The sequence below is a fragment of the Carassius gibelio genome, chromosome A7, assembly GCF_023724105.1.
Source record: "Carassius gibelio isolate Cgi1373 ecotype wild population from Czech Republic chromosome A7, carGib1.2-hapl.c, whole genome shotgun sequence".
Taxonomy (NCBI): domain Eukaryota; kingdom Metazoa; phylum Chordata; class Actinopteri; order Cypriniformes; family Cyprinidae; genus Carassius; species Carassius gibelio.
In genome coordinates this window covers 33,775,042-33,783,165 of record NC_068377.1, presented here as the reverse complement: position 1 = coordinate 33,783,165, position 8,124 = coordinate 33,775,042, and the positions used below count along the sequence as shown (strand labels likewise).

The window sequence follows — 8,124 nt, the reverse complement described above, 5'->3', positions numbered from 1 at the left end:
CAAATCAACAAAACAATGGCAAATACTGTATGTCTTTAGATTTTAGACTTTTTGTTTGCCAAGTTAAACTTGGTCAAAGGGCTTATTTATGATCGTTTCAGAGTAATTACAGTGCATTATTCTTGAGTCTTGAAATCGCTTTATGCCCATTCCAAGTTAATATATTAAATGCTATGAAACAGCCACCTTGCTTTTGTGTGTTTATAACAGTGGTTATCAAAGGAAAAAGACTCAGCGGATGTCAAGCAGCATCCTTTAACATATTTTGAAGTTATGTGTCATTATTGCAATTGTATAAGCTCTTTCAGAAAAGAGGAAGATGCACACTAAAAATATGCTGACTAAACTACACAGCTCGAAATTATGATTTCGAAATATCAAAAATGGCCTTAAAACCATTGAAACGGTCAGTAAAAAGTCTCTTATGCTCACGGAGGCTACATTAATTTGATCGGAAATACAGTAATTTTTTTAAAAGCTATTTTCTATTATAATATTGTTACAAGTGAGGTAGTGCTAAACGAAAGACAAAGTGCTAGAGGAGGATAGTGATCAAAATGAGGAGTTTACTGGATGACGAAGGAGACTAACAGACAATATACTATATTACATTCAGCATTAACATAGACATTCACAGATACATTCAGATGCACATTCAATCACGGACGAAGAAGAACTAAACAGACAGTGTATTTAAGCACACAGAAGGTAATGAGGGGACTAGAGACAGGTGGGGAATAATCAATTAACCAAAACAAGGAGGAAGGTGACCAAATAAGGGAACAGAAAGTTCATGAACGTAACAAATATATTTTAAAATGTTATTTATTCCAGTGATGGAAAAGCTGAATTTTTAGCGGCTCAGGTAACATTTCTTATTATTATCAATGTTGAAATCGTCCTACTTAATATTTTTGTGGAGACATTTTTTTTAAAGGTTCTTCACTGAATAGAAAGTTCAGAAGAACAGTAGATATGTGAATTTACCGTATAAATGTCTTCACTGTAACTTGTGATCAATTAAATTCACTCATTCAATTAAAAATACTGACCCCAAATATTTGAATGGTTGTGTATGCTTATACTTTTACATATTATCAAAATTGCAGGATGCATTCAATAAGAGCAAATTACTGAATATGAGCACTGAATATGAGCGATAATGATAATAATAGTGATGCTTGACCACTAATTATACACAAGTTCTGAAACGGGTTCCCTGTTTATTCAGTGCTGAGGGATCCACTGTCAGTGTATTTAGTAAAGTCTTTTATGTAAATATCAGAGCACTGATGTGTCCTTGAGTAATACATTTCTCAGGTTTCTCCAGGAGGGCTGTCCTTTTGTTACGAATGCACCTTGGGTAAAAACAACCTGACAAAATACTGTTAGCATCCATTTATCAGGTTACAGGATAATGAATTCACATGAGGCTGGAAGAAGCATCAGAAGTAAGAAAATCATCTGGATTTGAATGACTTGAGGGTGAGTAAGTGGTGACAGAATGATTGTTTTTGAACTTCCAGTTAAAATGACTGAATTACTCACAGAGATGTGAGTTTTACGCTGATCCTGAGAGAAACCACTGCAGAACCGCCTCCTTGTTCATGTAATCTTGGCCTGCTGCAACGCTTGAGTTCCTGATTCGAATCTGGTCTCAGCGTTGTCCTTTTGAAAATGTTTAGACTGAACAAAGACAGCAAGGATATGACACTTAAGTCAAGTTATGTCTCATAAGCCTCTCACAGTGCATGCAATAGTTTGCAGAGTGGTTCTGAGGTCAAAGGTCATGTACCTGACTGAGTTCAAATGGTGTGCAGAGCACGTCTTGAATCAATCCGGAGAAAGTGAATGGTCCAGTACCGTACCTGCTGAATAATACCAAAAGTATTATCTCTAGTATTATCTCTAAAAGTATTTCTCTTTATGGTGTCTGGCATACTTACAGTTTGAAGAAATAGTCCCAGTTTGTCCTGACAAAGTCCCACGTCAAAGGTTGGCCTATAATATTACTGCCAATGTACCCAATGGTAGAAGAGGTGTCCTGTTTGCGTATCTTTTCTAGGTTCATAGTATATTCCAGGTACCTTTTTAAAGCATGAAACAGTTTAAGTTATAATTCACAGTTCCTAAAGTACTAAAATGCATGTGCACAGACTTATTAGAAATGCATTTCCGACAGATGACTTGTACACCGAGTTTTATATAATAAACATGTTTCTAATTTCTGAATTAAAATGAATTTTGATATTTGTTTAGTGGGGCTTAAAGTAAAAAATGTATTCTCTTAAAAAGTATAATTTAAAAAAGTCCATAACATTTTTTTTCCATAATCTTTTATTGTAATACATATAAAAGCATATTGCATAATAAACATATGAATATTAAGCAGTATTACTATTTGAAAAAAAAGTGTTAAAATATTTGTGTTATTATATTATAAAACTGGAAATTACATTCAGTGATAATCTGATGCTGTAGGATGCTTAAAAATATCAGAACATGACATGACAAGTTCTGTTCAGGTTTATTAGGTATAACTCCCAAAAATGTGTTTGTCATTCAAAAGCTGACATTTTTACATTCCTTCATTCCAGACAATACGTGTTTGCCCCTCATGCTTTCCCAGAGCTACCTGTTCAGTAACCAGGGCACAGCCGATCTCAGATTGAGAGCTTCAGCTGTGACTGTGTCCTTCTGGAACATCTGTCAGCTGAAGTTCCTCTCTTCTGCTCCGCCTGCAGCGATGGCGTCACAGTACACCGTCAGCCTCAGGTTAGGATGAATCCTGAACACAGTTGACTTTCATTATTCATTTATTTGATCAAAAATACAGTAAAAATGTTTCCTGAGCTCCAAAAGTGTGAAATATTGTACTATTTACTATTAAATTTTATTTATTTTTTCTTTTTTTATATATAATTTATTTCTGTGATTCAAACCTGCAGTCTTCAGTGTCACATGATCCTTCAGAAATCATTCTAATATGTTTTGCTGCAAAAGAAACATTTCTTGTTATTATCAATGTTGAAAACATTGAATTTTTGGATTCATAGAAAGTTTAAAAATAAACATTTATTTGAAATGATTCTTATTTATTTATTTTTATGGAATATTTTGATGTATAGGAAGTTTAAAAAGGAACACACTTATTTGAAGTGATTCTTATTTATTTTTATGATTTATTTATTTTACTTATAAATTTTTTGATGAATAGAAAGTTTGAAAGAACAGTGTTTATTTGAAATATAAATCTTTTTATGTGTGTTTTTAGTGTCACTTTTGGTCTTTTTAATGGATCGCTTCTGAATAAATGATTATTCTTTTTTAAATATTACTAAACCGAAACTTTTCTACTGTAAAGTACATGCAATGTGCAAAATGCATATTTTCAATTTGTAATATTTTCATTTTGCATCAGAGAGGTGTATCAGAATATTAAAGGTGTTTATTCTTATTGTTCACAGTAATGGTGCACTATATTAAAATGCTTACATTTTGTAAACTTTTATCAAAATGTAATAATTTGCTATAAGTATGAAAGTACTTTGCTTTAAGATGGTGTTATGAATTGCACTTTTCAACCCCTCTCTTCCAATCGCCTGCCTCCGTTCTGGTATGTAACACTCACTTTTACACTCACCAATCACATGTTTTCTCATTGAATATCTTGTTTCATTCTGCAGCATCACACTATGGAAGTAAAAAGAGTTGTGAGATGAGATGAACCTTAGCACACTCTGACTTAAAGAATTATAAACTTTTCTTTAAAATCAGGTAATAATGAAATTTTTAGTTTACTGTGTAAAACTAAGTTTAATTTCCTCCACTGATTTTGAATGTCAAGCGCTTGAAACTTCACAAAAACACAACACATATTGTACAATACACCACTTTGAAGAACTGGTGGTATAAGATGTCTAAATTGCTTCTAGGACATGACATGCAATCATGCTCAAAGGAAACGAGGTAATGTCCTCTGAGGTTTGCACTCACACTTTGTTAGGAGGATATTGCATCCATTTTTTTTAACCAACCCTTACCAAAAAGTAATATACAGTACAGTACTTCAAGTTTATTTTATTAAGTATACTTAAGTAAAGTTCAAGTATATTTTTAAATATACTTTATTTACCAGATATACAAATATCAGTGTTCCAGTATTATACTTGTAAGTGTACTATTTCAATACTCCTTGGGACAAAATTGGCCCACTTTCTAATATATAAAAGTATACTTTTAAGTGTAACAGTAGTAAAACTTTCAGTACACAGCTAGTTTACCTTTGTGTTTATAGTTTGTACTGCAATTATAATAAAAGTGAACTTACAGGTTTATGGATAGTTTACTTATTAAAAGCTGAAAAAAGGCAATGAATTGGATTCAGAATGATAATCAAAACGTATATGGAGTCGATCAACACCCCAAAGCTTGACTTAATTATTACCTCTTCATCAGGCATTTTATTCAATAACGTTGTCATAACATGTCAGATGATCTTGTTACATGTGTTAGTATCTGTTGTTTCTTTTCTTTTCCTCACTTGTGTTTTTTTGGAAATTCTGTGCAGAAGATGTGTACTAGCGCCCTCTACTGTATAATACTGAAAACACAGATTCTAGGAGTATAGCTCAAATATATTTAGACTTTTTGTAAATATAAGTCAAGTATACTTAAATGTAATTTTAAGTATATTTATGAGGTGTACATAAAGCCCACTTCTGAGAAGTACATACAAAGTAAACTAAAAGCATACTTTCCTATTTTTAGTTTTAAAGAAGTATACTAATAGCACACTTGGATAAACTTATTTTTCATAAGGTAACCCCTAGTTAGTTCTCTGCAACCCTCCATGCCGGTATTGACATTGTGTGAACCTGAGGATAAAAAGAAAACGGCTTATTTTAAAATATAACTTTATCTAATAAATCAAATTGAGTCTGGGAAACGTGACATATGAAAAATGTGTCCTTATTGAACAGAGTGGTCAGAAGGAACTGCTGTCCAGTTTGAGCTGATAGTCCCTAAATATTAAAAAAGTGGTTTGACTTGTTTCTTAAGATTAGCCTGCATGTAATGCATCTTTTTTTACTTCATGTTTAATTATAAAAATGAGATTTACCTGCAACCTGCATTGCACCATAAACTTCACTGCGATCGAACAACTGGAAAAAATAAAAAAGCGCTGCCTCCCATGGAATGTATTCCTGCGCATGCATGAGATATTTAGTTGTTCTCAAAGCGAGTGTAATGTTTATAATGGATGCTCTGGAAAAAATGCCAGTTATATATGAATACAGTTATTCACATTTTTTTTTACCAGTGAATTTCTATGACTTTTTATGTCCTGTTCAATTGTTTTTATTTACTGGATACATCCACACTTCTAAAAATTCCCTTGATTATGATTCACTAATTTAGACTCATAGCAAAGCACTAACTCAATTCACTCACTAACAGGAAGGGACGGACTGGGAGGGAAAAACGTTCCCTGTGGAATAACAAGTAAGATTTGACTCTTTGCCTACTACAGATTGGCCAGATACTACTGTGCCGGAGTCCAGATATCCATAACTAAAAGAAACAAGTGACCTGCGAGTGAGTAAGACCTGTTGCAAGACCATGAGGTAAATCTAAAGTATAAAGTGACTTTAGATGTTGTAACGTACCTGATTTCTGTAGAAGCTCCTGAACTTTCTTCATCCATTTGATGAGCACAAACCATTCATAACTTATAAGAAGGGCTTTCAAATGTTAAATCACAATGATGATGTTTGACAACATACTTGAATTCAGATTTCCTATCCACCACTGCTTCTGGTTCCAGTAGAAAGTGCTTTGGGCCGACGTTCCCTGTTTGAGTGTCAGTAGTGACTACTGGGAAAACCATCTGTAGGATCAAGTGGTTCATGATCTCGTGAACACTTCACGGCAATTTCACGCCTGGAGTTTGATCTACTGCCTGGCTGAGACGTGAAAACCAGCAAAACACCGAGCTCCAGCATGTCTTACAGCGTGTACTACACCACATATAGGGCTGGGCAACATGGCAAAGAAATTACAACTTGATTTTTTCCAGAATGTTTTACTGATTTATGGAATAATTTTTTTTTTTTTTTTTTTTTTTACAGTCTCACAATAGTGAGTTTACATCTTGCAATTCTGACCTTTATTTTTATCGTGCGATATAAACTTGCAATTGCGAAAAAAAAAAAAATCAGAATTGAAAGATATAAACTCGCAGTTCTGACTTTTTTTCTCACAATTCTGAATTGCAAGACACTGCAAGAAAAAAAGTTAAGTATGTTTCTCCGCGACATTTTTTCTTGCAATTGCAAGTTTATATCTTGAAATTCTGGAGTTTTTTTCTTGCAGTTGCGAGTTTTAATCATGCAAATCTGATAGAAAAGTCAGAATTGTGAGATGTAACTCACATTTGTGAGTTATAAAGTCCAATTCTGAGGGATAACACAATTTTCTTACAATTGCGAATTTATATCTTGCCATTCTGATTTTATAACATGCAATTACGATTTTTTTTGTCATGCAATTCAAACTTAATAACTTGCAACTGCCCAGCTTTACCACAGATAAATCTCAAGCAGTTAAACCTTTTGAAGATATTCCCCGAGATCGGAATGCACTGAGCTTCCTGCTTCAGATAGTTCTGTGGTAGAGAACAACACAATTGGTCGTGAAATACAACTTGAAAGTAGCATGAATTCTTATACTTGTTCAAAAACATGAGAGTACAGTAAAACTTACACCGAGTCCTTTGGCAAACACAGGCTCTGTCAGGAATCCAGAGAGCATTTTAAGAACCGCAGCTCCCTGTATTTTTTGTACCTTTTTGTACCTTGCTGTAGGAAATTGTGTTGTAACATTTCGCTAATTTCTGAGGGTGTGTTGACCTCTTCTTCCTTTCGGGAGAGGGGGGAGGGGGGGGGTCACTAAAATGTTCTTGAGTGATGTTCTTACCATGTTCCAGGTGGGCTCAGCATAATCGGCGCCCAGATACTCCAAGAATGAAGCAAACCCTTCGTTCAGCCACAGATCATTCCACCATTTCACTGTCACAAGGTTTCCAAACCACTGGAAGACATAAATCGCATGGCAAACTGTGCGAAGCAAAAAGTACTCTGAGTCCTCTTGACTGGGCCTAGACACACCATGTGAGCCAACTCGTGAGAAACCACAGTCACAATCATCTGCTTGTTGCCATTGGCAGATGTCCGTGGATCTTATAGAAGAGCGGTCTCTCTGTAAGCAACAAGACCCCAGTTTTTTTTATTTGGCTCCTGAATTGAAGAAAGCGGATAGCTATTGTTAATATTTCTCAGAGAACTCCAGTTTTGGCTGGGTGATGTTGAGTGCATATAGTCGCCTTGCCCGTCTTCAATGGCTTTTTTTCCTCGCCCATATTCTTACCTTTGACAAGCCAAACAAACAAGTTTTGAAATAACTTCATGTCTATGAAATATTTCTCTTCCTTAAGTTAAGATTTATAAATGGGTGTGGAGGTGCTACCAAAACTACCTTCTTGTCTTTAGCATTGATGTACGTAAAATCACTGACAACAAACGTGATGAGATACGTTGACATCCTCTTTGTTGGTCCAAATATCATGTCATGGCCGTTCCATCAATGATGACATTTTCTGTTAAAAAACAGAAAAGCTAAAAAAAAAAAATATATATATATATATATATATATATATATATATATATATATATAATTAGAGCTATTTGTTTATGAAATGTAGGCTAGCTGCCAAGTAATTATATGATTTTGAGTAGAATTACATTTATGAATTTAGCATTTACATTAAAATTCAGCATTAGCATCATAGCAATACATTTCATTTTAAAATAATTTTAATTTACATTTTTGAATTAATTCAAAGCAACTTATATTGCATTTAAAGGGATGTCATTATTTACTCACCCTCACGTCGTTCCAAACATGACTTTTTGTTTTGTGGAACACAAAAGAAGATATTTCGAAGAATGTTGGTAAACAATTAGTTTTGATACTCATTAACATTCATTATATGGACATATATATATAATGGCACTCAAAGGGAATAAAACCTGTTTGGGTACCAAAAATTCTTTAAAAAAAAAA

At 33.9% G+C, this 8,124-nt stretch overlaps 2 pseudogenes; both read right to left on the bottom strand.

The window, feature by feature from the left end:
- Positions 1-472: 472 nt before the first annotated feature.
- On the bottom strand, positions 473-5,996 carry LOC128017329 (aminopeptidase N-like; annotated as a pseudogene).
- On the bottom strand, positions 5,865-7,602 carry LOC128017531 (aminopeptidase N-like; annotated as a pseudogene).
- Positions 7,603-8,124: the final 522 nt, after the last annotated feature.